This window comes from Alexandromys fortis, unplaced genomic scaffold (assembly GCF_014885135.2).
Source record: "Alexandromys fortis isolate MF-2015 unplaced genomic scaffold, M_Fortis_MF-2015_v1.1 scaffold_53, whole genome shotgun sequence".
Lineage (NCBI taxonomy): Eukaryota > Metazoa > Chordata > Mammalia > Rodentia > Cricetidae > Alexandromys > Alexandromys fortis.
Window position 1 is genome coordinate 6,619,942 of NW_026067939.1, and position 20,174 is coordinate 6,640,115.

Below are 20,174 nucleotides of genomic sequence, written 5' to 3' on the forward strand. Positions count from 1 at the left end.
GGGCTGCTGTGTAGACACTGCACAGGGCTGCTGTGTAGACACTGCACAGGGCTGCTGTGTAGACACTGCACAGGGCTGCTGTGTAGACACTGCACAGGGCTGCTGTGGAGACACTGCACAGGGCTGCTGTGGAGACTCTGCACAGGGCTGCTGTGTAGACTCTGTATGGGCTGTTGTGTAGACTCTGCACAGGGCTGCTGTGTAGACTCTGCACGGGCTGCTGTGTAGACTCTGTATGGGCTGTTGTGTAGACACTGCACAGGGCTGCTGTGTAGACACTGCACAGGGCTGCTGTGTAGACTCTGCACAGGTAGGGCTGTAGTGCAGATGCTGTACAGGGTTTGTGTGTGATTTAGAGAACCATCCACTTGTGCTGAGTTTGGAAGCAAACAGGAAGCAAGCAGTAGTAAAGAGACATCTCAAGATCCCTTTTTGTTTTGGTGGTAAGAGTTCATTGCCTTAAAACCCACAATTTTTCTCTAAAGCATGCTACTCTTATTGAGTTGTGAATGCCAATAATAATGACAACTGTGTTATGAATCAATCAATTCTATGGATAAAAACTTAATTTTCTGTTTCTGATGATGAAAGGGAAACATTTCCAGAATGCCCCTTTATTAGTCTAGCTTAGGCTGCTGTCACACAACGCTATAGATTCAGTGGCTTTCCAGTAATCATTTAGTTATTTCGTATAGTTCTGCAGTTTGGGAAGACTTAAAAGTGCCGGCAGGTTCTGTGTATGCTGGCTGTCGTTTTCTAGTGGCTGTCCTCCATGGCAGGGGTTCCGAGTTTCCTGGTAAGAGACCAGGGCATAGCCGTATGCTGTTTAAAATGACGGAGGAAGAGAGATGAGTAATATGGGATGTCCTTCTGTATGCGTGTTGCTTTCATTGGTTGGTGAATAAAACTGTTTCAGCTGATGGCTTAGCAGGGTAAAGCTAGGTGGGAAATCCAAACACACACACACACACACACACACACACACACACACACACACACACACACACACGGGGAGAGAGAGAGAGAGAGAGAGAGAGAGAGAGAGAGAGAGAGAGAGAGAGAGAGAGAGAGAGAGAGAGAGAGAGAGAGAGAGAGAGAGAGAAGGTGGAGTCAGAGATGCCATGTAGCCACTGAAGGAGTCATATGCCACCGTGGTAAGCCACCGTGGGTTAATTGAATAGTTAGAGCTAGCCAGTAAGAAGCCTAAGACATTGACTAAACAATTATAACTGGTAATAAGCCTCAGAGGGGTTATTTCACGAGTGGCTGCAGGAACGAGCGGGTAGGACCCGGTGGGTGGGGAGAAACTGGTCCGAGATGGGGAAAAGCCTGTGTCTGCAGAGGACGCAGAGGATGAGTGAGTACAGCAAAGCTGCCTTTACCACTAAGGATCAAGAACTGCCTGTGGGGCTGGAGGGAGAGGAGGAGGAAGATGCTCAGCGGTCAAGAGTGTCTGTTGCTCTTCCAGAGGACCCTCCTGACTGCGAGCCCTGTCTTTAGCTCCCATTAACACGGGATCTGACACTCCCTCCTGGCCTGCGTGTGACACACAGATGCATGCTGGCAAAGCATCCACACACATAAAATCAATTAAAAATTAGTATTTTATTAGTGAGAAAGAGGATTCTTAAAATCAATAGTGTTATGTGCATTTTGATTTGGAATTCAGTTTTTTTTAAAGTTTGTGACATCATTTCTTTGTTCTGTGATTTATCTTTTTTTCCATTTATTTATTTATCTATTTATTTATTAAAGATTTCTGTCTCTTCCCCACCGCCGCCTCCTCTTTCCCTCCCCCTCCCCCAATCAAGTCCCCCTCCCTCATCAGCCCAAAGAGCAATCAGGGTTCCCTGCCCTGTGGGAAGTCCAAGGACCACCCACCTCCATCCAGGTCTAGTAAGGTGAGCATCCAAACTGCCTAGGCTCCCACAAAACCAATAGGTGCAGTAGGATCAAAAACCCATTGCCATTGTTCTTGAGGTCTCAGTATTCCTCATTGTCCGCTATGTTCAGTGAGACCGGTTTTAACCCAGGCTTTTTCAGACCCTGGCTGGAATTCAGTTTTAACTTTTTTTTTTCTTGTGTTTTTTCTTACAACCCTAGCTTTGTTTCAAAAGGTCGTTATGACTCCTGTTGTTATGACTACGTTGTTCCAACCTCCTTGCAACCATGTTTTTGTTTCAGTCGGTCATTATGACTAACTTGTTATGTTTATGTTCAGCTCCTATAAACCCACCTATTGCTCCCAACAACTCCTCCATTTGGAGACCCCCTACCCCTGTGTGACCCTGGCTGTCCTGAAACTTGCTATGTAGACCAAGCTGGCTTTGAACTCACAGAGATCCCTGCTTCTGCCTCCTGAATTCTTAGATGAAAAGCATAGAGCACCATTCTTGGCTGGGAGTTGAATTTTTAATCTGTGTTATTTTTCACTGCTTTAGTACGTAGCATGGTGCGTGAAAGATGCTAAAATAAATTTGTGTGTGTGGATGGTGGGGTGGGGGTGGGCAACTAGGAGATCACAGTAGTAGAGCATTTGCCCAGCACGCTGTAGGTCCTGGCTGCTCCCTAGTACCAAAATAAAAGAAAAAAAATCCATTTGGTTAAATTATCGAACAAATTAAAAACTGGTACATTTATATAATTAGTTGCCTTATGAATGTAAACACTGTTTAAAGAAACCTGTGTCAGTAAGAAATTGCTAGAGGGTTTTTAAGCAAGTGAAGTTGGGTGCTGAGCAAGACCAGGGATCTGCTGTCCCTGCTTCCCTGTTCCGGAACAGTTTCCTCTGAGATCAAAGCATTCAATATTGGCAGGAAACCTTGCCATGGCACAGGATGCTAAGGGTGGGTGGTTGGGGGAACAGGATGCTCTAAGAGGAGGAGAAGCATGCCATCCTGCAAGAGTTCTTGGCTTGGGAAAGAAACATCTCAAAGCCTCAGGGAGTCCCTGAAACTGACAAGATGGACAAGGTATCTCCCGCCCCCAGTTTATGGAAATTGTAAACCCTGCTGAGAGACACTCTAAGTCAAGCTGCCTAGGAGCCGGTAAGGCAGACTGAGTCACCTGGAAAGGATGCTCTGGCTCTCCAGCTTGCCTAGTTGTCTGTAGGTTGTGTGAAACCCAAAGACGTGACGAGAAAGACCACTAACTGCAAGGTTTATTCCAGTGGTATCTTGGTAATAGGGAGCCGAGGAATACCCACAAAGTCACACAAGAGATTTACCGGAGAGTGACATAGAGCGATGGCAGACTCTGAATGGAAAGAGAGACAGCAGAGGGCAAGGCGAAAGGGAGGGAGGGCTTATGTAGGGTTCTTGGAGAGTGTCAGTGAGCTAGTGAAAAAGTACAGTATGACTGGTTGTGCTTTGTTCATTAACACCGAGTCACAAGCCAGAGGGAGAAAGCTTTTCCCTTGGCCCTGGTCTCAGGCTTGGGGTCACGTCAGGGCCTGGGTGTTTTTCTTTTGCCCCTGGTCGCTACACTAACCCAAATCATTAAGGCTAAATTAGCTAAAGCAAACAATTGATTAAAACATTTTTTTTGTTTATGTGTATGGACTGTCTCCCTCTAAAGGTGGGGTTCAAAATATCAGCATTGGATGTGAGGAAGACAAGGTTTTTATAGCTCAGGGGTAGGGGGTCTCCAAATGGAGGAGTTGTTGGGAGCAATAGGTGGGGTTATAGGAGTTGAACATAAACATAACAAGTTAGTCATAATGACCGACTGAAACAAAAACATAGTTGCAAGGAGGTTGGAACAACGTAGTCATAACAACAGGAGTCATAACAACCTTTTGAAACAAAGCTAGGGTTGTAAGACAACAACTTTTTAAAACAAAGACAGGATGGCCATTCCTGGGGCAGGTAGTATAGAACCATTTGTAATTAAGGTCACAGGTGGGGCATAACCCAAAACTTGAGACCATAAACAGGTAAGAGCCTAGTTTATCTTTACTGTAAGATGGCTTTCAAGTCTAAGATGGAGGCGGGTTGGTTCATTAGTTGTGCAATGCTCTCCAGGTTTCCAGCCTTTGTGAGCTGTAACCCATGTTGGGCTGGGCTTTTGATGATGGGACTGTCTTTGAGTCAGTTCCGTTACTACAAGTAACCCCTCAACTGCATTCCTGTAAGTAACCCCAATAAAACTCATTGGTTTATCAGGCTGGACTTTGGTGGCATCTGCACTTTTGTCTGTTGTCAGTTCCTTATCTGGGATGGAGAGACATTTGTTGATGTCTCCCCAGGAATAGCATCACACAACAACTCTTCCCTATACAAGTACATGCCAGGCTTTTATGTGGGCTCTGGGAATTGACCTCAGACCCTCACGCTTGCATGACAAGCATTTTATTGAATTAGTCACCACCCAGCACTTAGCTCTTTAATTTAATAAATGCTTCTGACTCTAGGCCTAGAGCTAATAGGAAGCTGTCTCAATACAAGACAAGGAATCAGAATCTAATACCCCTTCTGTTAGGATTCAGGCATTAGGCTGGCTTTCCCTGTCATCTGGCAGAAGGTACCCGGGCTGTACCCTGGCCAGCCCATGGTCCGATTTTGTATGGAGGTATAAAGTTGCCCTTCAGAGACAAGCTCTGCCCACTCCCAGTCTCTCTTTTCCTCTGAAGGAACAGACAGGACTTTTCCTGCCTCTTCTCTTTTCTCTCTCTCTGTCTCTCTTTCTTTCTCTTCTCTTCTCTCTCCCTTCATTTTTCCCACTCCCTTCCCTTCCTCCAATAAAACTCCACACTCAAACTGTCTGTATGGCGTATCTGTCTTCTGCCCACGTTCTTCACCCACCATGGGACCCACCAGGGTCCAACTTGTGCCATTTAACAATACCTTTTCCCCCAACCTCATATTTTGTATTAACCTTACCATGTAGGCCTGGCTAACCTTGGTCTTGAGATTCTTTTTTTCTTTAAAAATGTTTAGTGTGTGTGTGTGTGTGTGTGTGTGTGTGTATGTATGTGTGTATATGTGTGTCTCTCTGTGTGTCTGATGACTAAAGGTGCCCTTGGAAGTCAGAAGAAGGCGTAGAATCCTCTGGAGCTAGAGTTGCAGGCAGCTGTGGGTCACCAACATAGACACTGGGAAAAGAGCTTGTGCCTTCCGAAAGCAGCAGTACTTGTACTGCTGATCCGTTGCTCTGCTCTCACGCTTGAGACTCTGTTACCCTATCCTCTCATGTGCTGTGGTTATCGTCTTGTCGTAGGGTGCCTATGGCTGTGATAAATACCATGACCAAAAGTAGCTTGTGGGGAGGAAAGGGTTTATTTCATCCTACACTTTCAGGGAACACAGCCCATCACTGAGGGAAGTCAGGACAGGAATTTATAAGGAAGAACTGAGCCAGAAGCCACGCAGGAGTCCTGCTTACTGGCTTTCTGGCCATGGCTTGCTCAACCTGTTCTCTTATGGCCTCCAAGACCATCTTCCCGGGGGTCTCACCAATTCTCCCATATCAATCATATCAGTTGTCAATGAAGAGATTGGACCACCAGGCCTCTCAACGGGCCAGTCTGGTGGGGGTGTTTTTCCCAGTTCGAGTTTCGTCTTAAAAAAATGACTCTAGTCTCTGTCAAACTGGCATAAAAGCCAGCCAGCACATATGCCAGCTCATACAATTCTCATAGTCGCTCTCTCCCCACTTTGGATGGCATTTGTAATCTTAATTTACTCTAATTTCTCATGCCTGTCTGTAGCACAATAACGTTAAAACACAATGAAGGAAAATGTCAGGCTCATCTTTGGCCCCAAATCAAGTCAGGATTAGTCATGGCCTTCTCTTTGAGTGACTAAGGGCTCTTTGGGGTGTTGGATCTATATAAAATCACGTAGATTGACATACCCCCACCCCCCAAAAGCTGGCTTTTTAACTAAACAATTGGCCCAAACTTCTGGATTTCCTGTCCTGACTGTGGTCTAAAGATAGCTGATAGGCCCACGGATATAGTGCAATGGATCACCAGAGGCCAGCAGAGGGAGGCCCAGACCACCAGTGGGAACAAAACACTCTTGATGCTCTGAACACTCTGGGAGCCAGATTTGTGTAGCACTGCTGGTAGTCCTGAGCCCTGCGAAGGCTAGGACAATGCTCCGCCCCACCCTGGGGACCCGGTGCCCTTGAGTATGCTCACCACGTAGTTCCTCCACTTTCTTGTGTGTTTTTTTTTTTTTTATGCTGATTTGTGGCTTCTTATCTAACTTTCTCCGAAGCTCAGTTCTTTGTTTTATTTTGAAATCCAACCAGCTGAGAGAGGATGGAAAAGTCTGCTCATTGTCACATTTCAGTGACGAAGAATTTCGGGCACCCTATTCTTGCAATTCCTTTGGCTCCCTCTGCTTTACTTTCTCCTACATCCTCTTGGAAGGAAAAGGTAATAAAGACCTGATCCTCACTCCTAGTAAACTGTCCCCTCGGCCTGCCCCATTTCCAGTGAGCATCACCTCAGCTGTCTCAGTGTCACTATTTTCTGTTTTCCCTTTATTGAAAATAGATTTATTTCATACAATATATTCTGCTTGTGGGTTTTCCACCCTTTAGTCCTCGCAGCTCCCTCTCCATCCCCCCTCCTATCTGGATCCACCATCTTTCTGTTGCTCATTAGGAAGCAGTGTTCTAAGGGATAACAGTAAAATAAAATAAAATATGACAGCATAAAATAAAAACATCAGAATAGAACAAAACAAACAGAAGGAGAGAGCCCTAGAGAAGACACAAGAAACGGAGACACACTTGCTCACACTCAGGAATCCCAGAAGAATACCAGATGCGGGAAGCCATACTGTATATGCAAAGGGCCTGGAGGGTAAAAGGAGAGAAGAAAAAAAAAGATAAATAAATGGAAAATAAAAATAAGATAAAATAAAAAAGCTAAAGTCCTGACATGATGTTAAGACCCCACTCAGTTTACTTTCTATTGGCCATCTTCAGCTGGGCATGAGGCCTGCCCTCAAGAGCAGTTTGTTTCCCCAGTGGGATTCTCTTAGAGGAAACTAAACTTTCACTTGCCAGTGGTTATCAATTGGAGATTGCTTCCAGATTAGGGATAGGGGCATGAGTCTATTTCTCCTTTCAGTTCTAGGACCCTATTTGATACAAACCCAACACTTCTGGCCTTCTTCAACCTAGAACGCAGCAGTATCTTAGAAATCTCCACATTACTGGAGACTCATCCCATTACTGTCTTAGGCTTAGTCACAGAGATTGTGTTGGTGTTTTACTAAGATGTGTGCCCACGTGGTATGTGTTCACGCAAAGGTAATAAATTCCTCTGCTGTGGCAAGTAGTTGGGAATGCCGACATCAGCTGTTAGTGTCGTGCAACAAATAGAGACTCAGGTAAGGCGGGTTCCCACGTTTCACTCTCGTTCCTCCTTTATTAGGTTCTGCTGGAGATAAGGGCACAAGGGTAGAGAGCTGGAAAAACAAAACAAAGATAAAAGCGAAACCCACAGCATATGTGTTTATTAAATGGACATTGTTTCCCGGTGTGCTAATCGCTGTCAGCGAGTCCCGAGGCTCACACTTACCCTCTGCTACTGAGGCACAAATCAAGAGGAGCACACTTCCCAGACTCCTTACAGTTGGCTTCCAGGTAGGCTTTCCAGCCAGCAGAGTCTGGGGCTCTTCTGTATCTATTTTTCAAGGCTAGAATTTCAGACATACTGCCCCCCCATCCAGCATTTACAAAGACTCCGGAGAGCTGAACTGTAGCCCTGACACCTGTGTGGCAACTTTTGTAACTACTGAGCCAGCCATTGTCTCAGTCCCTTAACAAATGTTAATAAGCGTGATCTTCTGAGGGTCTTGTGGGGTAGCTTCATGACAGTGATGGTCAGGTTCAGCCTGAACACATTGTCTGTTTGTATATGTGTGTGTGGGGCCAGTTGTTGACACTGGGTGTCTTTTTTTTTTTTTTTTTTGGTTTTTCGAGACAGGGTTTCTCTGTGGCTTTGGAGCCTGTCCTGGAACTAGCTCTGTAGACCAGGCTGGTCTCTAACTCACAGAGATCCGCCTGCCTCTGCCTCCCGAGTGCTGGGATTAAAGGCGTGCGCCACCACCGCCCTGCTACCCTGGGTGTCTTTGTCATTCTTTCTCCACCTTATTTCCAAGACAAGTTCTCTCACTGGGCATGGAATTCACTGTTTCAGCTAACTGGCTGGCCAGTGGATCCCCGTGTCTCCGATTCTCCAGGAACTTGGTATTAGATGTGTGTCTCCACTCTCAGCCTTCATGCAGTCACTGGAGATTTGAATTCTGGACCCTGTACTTGAACATCAAGTCCTTTACCCTCTGGACCATCTCCCCAGCCCTAGGGAGATCTTGACAAACAGCTTTGCACTGAGAGCATCAGACTGGAAGCAGCTTAGAGCAAGGGGAAATAATCGAAACAGCGTGTCTCCTAAACGATGTGCTCTTCTGTAGAGCTTTTGACATCTCCCCCACTGGTCACCTCTGGTCCTGGAGCTGCCGCATTCATCTCTGCGTTATGAGTGGCACTTTCCAGCTCAGATAGTTCCTATCTTTTGTCTCTGTATGCTTACACCATCAAAATAAAATGTACTATTTCAGAACCCCTTTTGGAAACGAAAAACATTGTTAAAGGCTTCAAAAATGATGCATTATTTCTTAGCCAAGCAAAACTTTGCCTAGGAAGACTTTTGATTGTCGTACAGATGGAGCCCCTGCAATGCTTGGCATCACACTCCACTCCGCTGCTCGTGACATGTCAAAGCGACTCACTGTTTTCCGCACTGGCATGTGTTGGCATCAAAAAGTCTGTCGAAACTCTTAACAGAAGTTGTGCTTGGTGTGTTGAAAAGTGTTAAGTTCCAAACAATGGCGTCTTTTAAAGAGGTTTCGTTGGGAAATGGGCGCCAGATACAAAGTATTTCTCTGTTCCGTGGGTAACCGGCTCTGCCAAGGGCAGGTCTTGGAATGCACAGTTGCATGGCGCAGATGCATTTTCTCTATTTGGAAAGAAAGAAAAGATCTACCTTTACCACAGTGAATTTGGCACAGGAATAGCTCACTGGTGACTAAATTCACTTGACAGTTTTGAACATCTGCTTGGGTAAGTTTATTCGCTGAAGGCTCCGTGTTGACATTTGTGTGGACTAGGAGATGATCAGCTCCTTTTCCTTTGTTAAAATTCAGAGTTTATATGTATGTTTGTGTTTGTCTCCCCACCGTTTCCACAACTGGCCACCACTATCACTATGTCCTACCGTAACAGTCCATGTATAATTTAAACCAAGTAAAGCGTGGAGTCCCCATCCTTGAAAACTCAATAGGCATTTTAGACAACACACTCTTGGCAACGGAGCCTGTATAGCATTTATCAAACACAGTAGGGAATGTTCTCACTTTGTGTTATAAAAAGGACCGCCAGATACCAGCTGCTACAGAAGTAAGATGAACTGTTTCAAACCGTTTAAACCATTTTCTTAAAGAGATGTTCTCCACTGCCAGAGATCTTGAATAGCTTCCTGGTCAGTCATCTGGAGGCAGTTCCTCCCCTGATGAACTCGGCTTCCACTTTGGGAAGAGAACCACCCCTTTTCATACTTGCTTGCATTTTTGCCTAGATGTCCTCTATAGAACTAGGTCCTTTTGGTGTTTTAGGAATTCTTTCCTGTGCTTTGAAGGATTTTTTTTTCATTTACTTTTTCATCTTGGTGTTGATTGTCTTAAGTCTTTTCCCATTCTGGTTTGATTTTTGTCCATTTTGGCTATTGTATCGAATGCAGATTTCTTCTCTGGAGCTTTTCCCCTCATTTCCTCCTCATCTTCATCTTCATCACCATCTTCATCATTGTCTTCATCAAGTTTTACTCTTTTCTGTGGAATCTGTTACCACTTCCAGGGCAGATCACTTAAGAGTTTTACATCCTATTCATCTTCTTCTGCTTCTGTATCTTCCTCTCTAGCCACTAGGTACGTCCACTAATGTGCACAGTCCCTGAATCATACTTCAACCTCAGGACCGCAGGTGGTGTCATTTCAAAGGCCCCAAGGGAAACTGTTGGTTGTACAGGCATTTTCAAAGTTGCCAGTGTGACTTTGATTGAACTGCCTTCTTAATTCGCTGCTTCTGCATTGATGATGTTTAATTCATTTTTTTTTCATCCCAGTAGCTAAAATGGTAATGCTCTTATTTTCATTGGTATTCATCGTTTTGTTTTTGTTTTTCGAGACAGGGTTTCTCTGTGGTTTTGGAGCCTGTCCCGGAACTAGCTCTTGTAGACCAGGCTGGCCTTGAACTCACAGAGATCCGGCTGCCTCTGCCTCCCGAGTGCTGGGACGTTTGTTGGCCTTTAGTTCACAAGAGAAGAGATACTTCCGAGGCCTCAGAGGGCTCACCCATTGAGTCTTCCATGAGGTAGAGGCGTGCACTTTGCTGTGAGGTTAAGTAGGGTGATGATAACTGCCCCCTGCACACCACAACAGATGTGCAGGACAGAATCACGCCAGAGGACAATTTGCTTTTTGACAAAACGAATGCTGGAAGTGGCGGAGTACTCAAACTTTCTGATGCTCTGGAACTAGGAAAGCCAATAACGTATCAGTTCCTGGTAACCAGGCAGAGTTCGTTAGAGTTTCTTGCTCTTGAATCTTGAAACAGAGGTCTGGGTTTGTGATTAACAAAAGTAGTAGCAATGAGTAAGGCTTTGCTCAGGACATCCTGACTGATGTGGAGACAGAAGAAGGGCTGCCTCACAGTCTTTTCAATGTCTTAGAGAATCCTGGTGGTATTTGCTATGGATTGATCTGTTTTTGAAACTGAGTGAAGGCAGTTGTGATTCTAAGTTCCACAGGGAAAATGCATAGCATTAAACACTGCACAATAGTTCCTTCTAGAATTGTCTTTGTTAGGAATCATATTCTGATAAATGTATAAACAAACTGGACTTTTGACTGCTCAGTTTTACCCAAATGTAGGTAGCTTTTCCTTCTTGCCTTTCTAATTCTAACTCTTTTCAGGGCATCAGACCCATCACAACAAGGAAACACACGAAGAAACAAGGCATAAGAGTTTACTGTTGGGTTAAAAAGGAGGCAGTAGGTCTGTGGGGATCAATGGGTCCTGAAACTCCAGAGAGTGACCATGACCTCTGTATTTAATAGAAAGAAGGAAAATGAGAGTCAACAAAATGTTGATCTTTGATTCACCTTCAAGGACATTGCATAAGCTACGGTTGTAGTTTAGTGGTTGGAGACATACTTAGCTGGGATTTAATCTTGAATACTGAACCGGATAGCCCTCCTCCAAATAAAACAAGTAAGAACAACACAGCAAATCATCACTTGATGTGACATACTCCCATTCCTGCTCCCATATGGAAATATGGCCCAAGAGTCAGTTGACTCTATTAGGCCTATAAAAAACCTTGGCAGATCTTTTTTTTTTTTTTAAATATTTATTTATTTATTTATTTATTATGTATACAATAGTCTGTCTGTGTGTATGCCTGCAGGCCAGAAGAGGGCACCAGACCTCATTACAGATGGTTGTGAGCCACCATGTGGTTGCTGGGAATTGAACTCAGGACCTCTGAAAGAGCAGCCAGTGCTCTTAACCACTGAGCCATCTCTCCAGCCCCCTTGGCAGATCTTAACCTTGGCAAGGGGTTATGATAGGGTGGGATGGAGCAGAACCCAAGGGCCTCAGAGCTTGGGAGTGGGGAGAGGCCAAGCAATTACTAGAATTAGCAGAAATCTTGAGGAACAACTTTGACTTTCAAGGGGATGTGGAAGTATTAAGTGCAGCAGAATTATACGTGAAGATGAAGGAAACAGTGAGGTCATCTGGGTTATAATAATGCACATCTTTGTGACTAAGTGCTTATTAGAAGCAAGAAGTAGAAACAAATTGGACATTAAAGCTGACAGTATGCTATGTCAAGATCATTGTAATTTAAACTTCCCTTTCTTGCCAAAAAGCTCGAGACTTCTCATTTTTGAATAGCCATCAAGGTAATTTACATTTCATTGAAATAATTTTGATTTATATAAAAACATTTCAGGAAGTCACCATTAACTTCTACAGTAGAAAAAAATGAAGATATATCAGTCTCGGTCGATAAAACAGAAAAAGGATTTTATGGAAAGAATATGAAATTGCTCCTGGAGTTTCCAGGAAGGCCGAGGAAGAAGTCTATTGGTACAAGCAGACACAATGGCAGATTAGGCTGTCAGGACCGTGGCCAAGATGACACTGTAGACTCAGCCTTGGGGAAGAACACTGTGGCCTATACAAGGCCTGGGACACCTCACTTTACCATTGCCGACCACAGCACAGAGCATTGTTGAGACGCAGCTGCTAATGTCACTGTTCCTCTGATAGGGTCAAAATAACCCTTTGATATTTTCAAATAGAAACATACTTAAACTCTCCTAATGAGAAAACTTCAAGTTATACTGGGATAACATACTGTTTATTAAGAGTGACTCCTCCAAAATTTGACAAAATACTCTGAGTCTGTTGGAAAACAAGCTTCTTTTTCTATTGCTACTGCGTCTCTCTGCCTTTCCTCTTCCCAGAATTCTCCTAGTCTGGTCACCCCACCTATACTTCTTGCCTGGCTACTGGCCAATCAGTGTTTTATTAAACCAATTTGTGTGGCAAATCTTTTTAAAATATATTTATTTATTTATTATGTATACAATATTCTGTCTGTGTGTATTCCTGCAGGCCAGAAGAGGGCACCAGACCTCGATGGTTGGGAGCCACCATGTGGTTGCTGGGAATTGAACTCAGGACCTTTGGAAGAGCAAGCAATGCTCTTAATCGCTGAGCCATCTCTCCAGCCCCCCCCCCCCCCGTTTTTGTTTTGTGTGGCAAATCTTTACAGGGTACAAGAGCATTATCCCCATAGCAGTGCAGTTTGACTGTTTCTCCAGTGTGAGGTGGTTCTGTGTAGAGATTTATATATATTCCCTAGACCACCACTAATAGGCTATAAGAAGGATACATACAAAGAATTTCATACCCAAGGACTTCATGAAGAGAGGATGAGAAATAATAACCAAAGAAGTAAGAAAGAAGGGGCTGCTCAAAGAATTAATTCACAATATACCTAAAATAAATATAAGATATTTATATTATAAATGCAAGACATAACATGTAAAACTTATAGAAGATATATGTGACCTTGAAGAAAGTAGTGTTTTCTCAAGTATAAAGCCCAAACCTTGAGAAACAACAAAAAAATAGATGAATTGGACTTTATCAAATGAAAACCGTGCATTTCAAGGGACACACTCAAGCAAATGAGAAGAAAAATGACTGAATGAAAACACATTTACAGAGTTGATACCTGAGAGCTGACGTTCTAAATTCATAAACACTTTGCATAAGGCTGCAGTAAGGAGACAAATCACCATCAAAACAGGGGAGACATCTAAATAGATGTTTCTCTACAGGAGATATGAAAACGGTAAAAGAGATGTACAATCTCATTTTCCCTCAGAACTATGTGCATAAACATTACAATAAGATATCACTTTAAATAAAATATAATTGAAAGTTAGAGAAATGGGAAGTCTCAGGCCCTGCTGGGATATGGGGAGAACTTCCTTGAAAAAAGTCTGTCAGTTCCTAACAAGGATTAAATAAAACTGAAATAAGACCAGCAGCTCTCTTCCCAGTTGTCTCCAAAACATGAAAACAAACCCTCAGAAATCCTAGGACACAAATGTTCACAACAGCTTTACTCATAAGAGCTCCAAACTGGAATCAGGCTAAGTGTCCATCAACGGAGGAATGGATGAGTGAAATGTGGTATTTTCACAAAATAAATATTGTCATTGAAAGCAATAAAATACATTATCAACATAGGCTACAATGGAGATGAACCATAAAAATAGGCAAAATGAACACAAGACCCAGGAGGCTAGGTATTGCTTGAGGCTCTTTATATGTGATGCCTGTTACAGGCTACCATAAAGCCAAGATATAGGTCAGTGAGTGCATAAAGCAGGAGGTGGAATGGAGATAGAGAGAAATATTGAATTTTTTGGGGGGCGTATAGAGTTTCTTTGTGTGTGTGTGTGTGTGTGTGTGTGTGTGTGTGAAGTAATGGAAATGTTCTAAACTTCGTGGTGGTGGTGCTCTCAGAATTTCCTGACTGTAAATGATTGAAGTACATAATTTACATGAATTGTATTATACATGATGTATCTTAATAAAGCAACAATGAAAATTGCCTAATGAAGATGAAAGAAAGGGCACAGCCAATTGTAAAGGAGTTTCCAGTGGATGGGATGCTTAAGCATTGAAACCAAAGGCTGAACTGCCCTGAAGGACAGCACACAGTAAAAGCCTTGCATCCCATCATTCACCGGGAGGTTGCTACAGTGCCAGCCACTGCCATGAAAGACTGAAAGGGCAAGATTCAAGTCCATTCTTGGGAATTGTGTACTGTTGTACTAAAATATAGTTGATAAGGGGATTTTTTTCTATAGAAGAAATACAGCTGGTAGATACAGACACATTGATAGAATTAGTCACTACTTGCTGATTCCAATGAAACAACGGCCACAATAATAAAAGGAAGAAGAAAGAGTTAATGGGAGAATTTTATAATGACCGAAACAACCAGAACCCCTTGACTTTGTCTTTTGAGAAAAGTAACAGTTTGGTTGAGAAATAATTGGCACATAGTAAAATGTGCCCTTTAAAGTGTGTCGCACGGAGCCTTTGGAGGCTTGCTGAGAATTGCAACAAGCACCACTCGGTCTGAAGAAAAAAATTATAACACATTTGCTGAGAGATCTTAATTGACTTTTCCCCTAGTGCTGGGGACTGAAATTAATTGACTTTGCTCGCAGTTCTTGAACCACACACAATTCAGAGTACACCGTTCCAGTGAGCTGTGCACAGGAGGCTGGTCCATAGTCTGCGGAAGGCGGCAGCGAGTTCAGCCACCACAAAAGGCAGAATAACTATCTCAAGGTTATTTTTCCTGCTAAGACTAAAGCAAAGAGCTTTTCCTCAGCCTGCCAGTTAAGTATATTTAAATATTTTAAAAATTATTTAGTTTTAATACTTGATGTTTCATTGTTTATTTTCTGTTAGTTTTTTTTAAAGTTAACAAAGTAATGGGCTTCCTTATGACATTTTTATAATACCCTGTTGCTATAGGTTTTCCTTCCCAAGTCCCATCCTCTTTTCTTCTCCATGATCCCCTTCCTCGGTCCCAAATAGTTCCCTTCTACTTCCTTGTTACGTGTGCTCCATTACCCCTTCTTCCCTTACCATCTCCCTAAGATACTCCACAATTAAAATCTAGGAGCTACATGTGAGAGAAAACAAAGAAATAAAAACACGCATACCTTCTTCCTTCAAGGGCCTCTAACATGAGCTAAGGAAAGCACTGTGGAAAAAAAAATACTACTTCTTAACGAAGAAGAATATGAAGAGTGATTAGACTGAGATCAGAATTAATGTTACTATTGTCTCATGAATGTAGAATTGAGTAATTTTTCACAACTTAGATGTAAAAGTTTTACAGTCTTTTGTGTGTGCATGTGTGTCTATTTGATATGTGCATATGTTTGTGTGCACATGTGAGTGTGGACACATAGTACATGACTCAGGGTCAGAGGACAGCTTTAGGTGGTGGTGTGTTTGGTTTTCATCTTGTTTTAGACAGGGTCTCCTGTTTGTCAATGAATATGCCAGGCTGTCTGACTTGTGGGTTTCAGGGATTCTCCACCTCCTATCTTACCACAGGCAGTACTGGGATTATAGACATGTATTGCTGTGTCCAGTTTTATGTGGGTATTAGAATGCCATCGAAAGAAACACAGGTCCTTGCAATTGTACAACAAATACTTAATTCATTGAGACCCTTGCCAACCCTAGAATTTTAATAGGATTCTCTTATCAGGAGTATTATCATTATTTCATTTAATACAAGCATGTTTATTCTATTAAATTCTAAAAGTGTTTTTTTTTTGTGTGAAATTTCATGGATGAAGTGCCATTGTTCATGGGATTTAGGTTCTAGTGTTGAATATTTAAGACATTTTTAGCTTAATTGCTGGAAAGCAATCTCATCACAAATGAAAATAATTTTAAAATAGAGGAAGGCCAAATTATAGCGAACATGTCATTTGGAATAATTGGCATTCCAATCAAAATTTGAAAGAAGTCATTAGAGATTTTCAAAGTAATTAACTAATGGTTCTTAAAAGACCTGTACACCTTGAATTTATTTACTTCATATGTCTAAGGGCTTTCGATATATAATGCTAAAATTGCTGTTCTGGTTGTTAAGGTAGTTAAAAATTTAAATTCCTTCCTAAAATCCAAGTTGTTAAATGAGGTCTACTTATCAAATTTGATGGCAAAGTTGCATTTAAGTTGCTTAAGTAAATTTGAGTATTCTCTAATTATAATAACTAGGTAAGGCATATTTAACATATTTTTCTTATAGCTAACACTGATTTAAATTTTCTATTTTTTAAAAAAATTAAAATGTAATTACCCGATAATGATAATTTTAATAGCTTTCTTATTCTCAGGAAATATCAAAATAAAAAGTTTGCCATTTAATAGCTATTTAAAATTGTACATATTCACAATAAAAAGCTGTCCTAAGAATATATTTTATTAATGTGGTTCATGTCACTAACCAGCATAAGTTATAGGAAGATGATGGGCTTAAATCACCATTTAATTTTATATAATCATTAAAATTATAATCAGCCTCTATTTTTGTTGGTTATCAGCTAATAGAGACAACATTTATCTTAAGCAGCTTAATAATGATACAAAATATTTGGAAAAATGTTTTTAAGACATTTGGGAATTTCTAAGAAAAAGGAACAGATAAGCTGAACTTTATCATTTACTTCTCAAGCTTACAGGGCTCAGAGTGGGCAGGGGTCAGAACTCGGGAAGGGGAGCGCAAACAGAACCCGACTATCTACCTTACAAGAGGAAACATTTGGAGGCCTGTGCACTACTATGGAAGAGTAGAGTACCCAGGAGAGAGCTATTGCAGAGGATTTGCTGACCAGGATCTTCTTGCTGGATAAACATTTGGGATCCTGGAAGCATTCACAGGGGGTGGGTGGTGGTGGGGGTGAGGGAGGTTGGGCAGTGGGGGCTGGTATGCGTGTCCCAGTGTGTAGCAGAAGTCAGAGGCCTGGATCAGACCAGCGATTCATTGCAATGAACACTTACAAGTAAAGACGTATGGAATAAAGGTATACTGTGTGACTCACTGGGCCACACTGCATCTTCCACGCTGAGATTTTTTTCTTTTCTTTTTTTTTTTTCTTATTTTTGGTTTTACTTTTAAATCTTGTTTTGTGGGGTGAGGTTGCAAGGGCAGAGGGCAGAAGCGGGGGGATGGGGAAATGAGTGGGATCGGGATGCACGATGTGAAATCATTCTCATCCTCTGTATTGATGACAGTGATGAATAAACTAAGAATTTACACTCCACTCTGCAGGACTATCTTGTGGGGCTTGAGCTGAGATAGTGGTGGCTCAGTGTTGAGTGGAAATCACACCCTGATTGGAGCTGCTTGGTTATAAATACCCATTGTCCTTGTTTAAACCTAACCCCATGTTTGTACCATGAAGATGGATTCATGGTTGCTGGGCTCCTTTCTTTGTTCCTCTTCCATAGGCAGCCATATGGAAGAAATCTCTCTTCTCTGTTTTTTTTTTTTTTTTATTGTTATTCACCCTTTAAATTGGTCTACAGGGACAGGTGGCTGAGCCGAGATTCTCGGGGCTGCTGGAGCCCAGGGTTTTACGATTAGAAACTCTGGTAACTAGATTACACTTTGAGTGGGATTGCTTAACTATGCATACCTATTGCCTGGTGTCCCAATTATTCCTCTATTTAAACTAATATTAATACCCACAAAGAAGGGCTTAGTGTCTCTGAACTCTTTAATGTGTTCTTTCTCACGTGACTGTGCTCATTAAATCTCTTTTCTCTGCCTTTCACCACTGTGGTCTCTTTAATTGGTATATTGTGGCCCAGCTGTGGGGACTCCTAGAGCAGTGGCTTGTGCACCAAAATCCAAGCAACTAACAGATAAATATGCTGTGGAATATATATTCAGTGCTATACTAGTCAGGCCAAATAGTAATGAATTATTGGTACAGGTATCAACATAAATACATATAGAAATGCTGTTCTTCTGAAAGAAGATTACAAACAATACATACTGTATCGTCTACTTAGTTATAATTTTTTTAAAAATGAAAGTGTATATAAGATGACATGGTGCAAATCGCTGGGTGTGAGTGGGAGGAAGAAATGGTTACAGGTAGGTCCTCGAAAGCTTTAGGGGGTGAACATCCATCATCTTTATTTTGGTGCCGGCTTTATGAATATATCTGCATATTAAAACTTCTCAAATAGTATACTTTAGGTATGTACAGTTACTACATATTTCAAAGCTGTGTAAAACAAGAGAAAATAAACAATGAGAATTAAAATTTTATATTGTCTTGCCTAAAGTACTTTTAATAATTTGGTATTATATAACATGTTTATGCATTATATATGAGTTTGCAGGGTAGTTGTTTTCTTCATCTTGAAAATTTTATTGCACAGTGGTAAAAAATATTTAGCTACCAGTAATTTATTATACAACACACCATTGTTGAATACACACCATATCAAAATCTGCATAAGCAAATGGGTTTATTTTAAATTAGAATGCAATCAAATGGAGAAATCTTTAGTTTATAATTTTTAATGTCATTAAACATTATTTAATTTCACAACTGAGTTTTTACAGTTCTGAATTTCAGCCATCCAATTTCTCCCTTTTCCCATTGTGAAAAGAGAACCCGAGAAACTGATTATAGGCAGAGAATTAGTCTCTTCTGTGAAGTACATGGACTCTTCAACTACACAGTTATACCAGTAAAAGATTATTTCAGTTATTAGGTGACTGATATGGAAATATCTCAGTTATTGGAAACTAAGGTATCTGTTGGTGGCAAAAATTAGCAAGATGAGTTGTCTTAGTTATAGTTTCTGTTGCTATGATAAAAACATGAGCCGGGTGGTTGTTGTATGAGGCTGCTTGTTTGTTCCTGGCTGCTCAGCCCTGAATAATCACACAGAAACCATATTATTTTCAATATTGTTTGGTAAATAGCTTAAGCATATTTCTGGCTAACTAATATCTTAAATTAACCCATCTCCATTAATCTATGTATCACCACAAGGCTGTGGCTTACCAGGTAAAGGTCTGGCGTCTGTCTCTGGCAGGGCTACATGGCTTCTCTCTGACCCCACCTTCTTTCTCCCAGCATTCAGTTTAGTTTCCCCCACCTAGCTAAGTTCTTTCTTGATATAGGTCAAAGCAGTTTCTTTATTCATTAACCAATAAAAGCAACACATAGCCAGAAGGACTTCCCACATCATTTTCCCTTTTTTGCTTAAATAAAAAAGGGTTTTAATTTTAACATAGTAAAATTACATATAACAAAACAGGTATCAAGCAAGAATTAGTTATAATATTTATATCTACTTTCTCTTTTATCATAACCAAGGACTACTATAATTATAACTATGTACTCCTCAACTCCATCAAAAACTCCAGAATGATATAATATTACCTGAGTAAACAGGAAGTGCATTATAAGCAAACTTCTAAAACTCCAGAATTGACAGAGACATCTCCATTTCTGGATAATGACCCAAACTTCTTCTCTACCATTGGGGCATCCATATTCAGCCTACAGGCCCATGGTATCCAGCAGACTTTTCCACAAAGTAGGAAATTTGAAGATCTGTTCTGCCTTGTAATAAAGAAGTCCATCAGTTGCTTTCTTCTGTGTCCTGCAGAATGTCTGGCAGACCCTTTCATGAAGCACTTCCTTCAACAAGGCTGTCCCTACTTCAATAAGGTCATACCTCCTAATAGTGCCAAGCCCTAATGAGATTATGGGGGCCAATTACATTCAAATTATCACCCAACTTATTCCATTGACAACAATGTGGCTTGTTTGGGGGTTTCCCGTGGAACCTCTTTGATCAAGAACTCAATTAGATGAACCCAGTCCCCATACTGGAGGCTACATTTGGTGACAAAAGATGGAAGCCTGGGACTAAGTCTCTTCCATTGTTTGGTGATTTCATTTAGATCATCTTCATCTATGTATACTTTGTTTGTTTTTGTT

General features: G+C 41.7%; 1 protein-coding gene and 1 pseudogene across 1 annotated transcript in view; one reads left to right on the top strand and one right to left on the bottom strand.

Moving 5' to 3' along the window:
• The window catches only part of Otol1 (otolin 1), a 105,477-nt gene that overhangs the window by 54,083 nt on the left and 31,220 nt on the right, over positions 1-20,174 (top strand). The window lies entirely within an intron of this gene.
• On the bottom strand, positions 7,979-10,386 carry LOC126504873 (nucleophosmin-like; annotated as a pseudogene).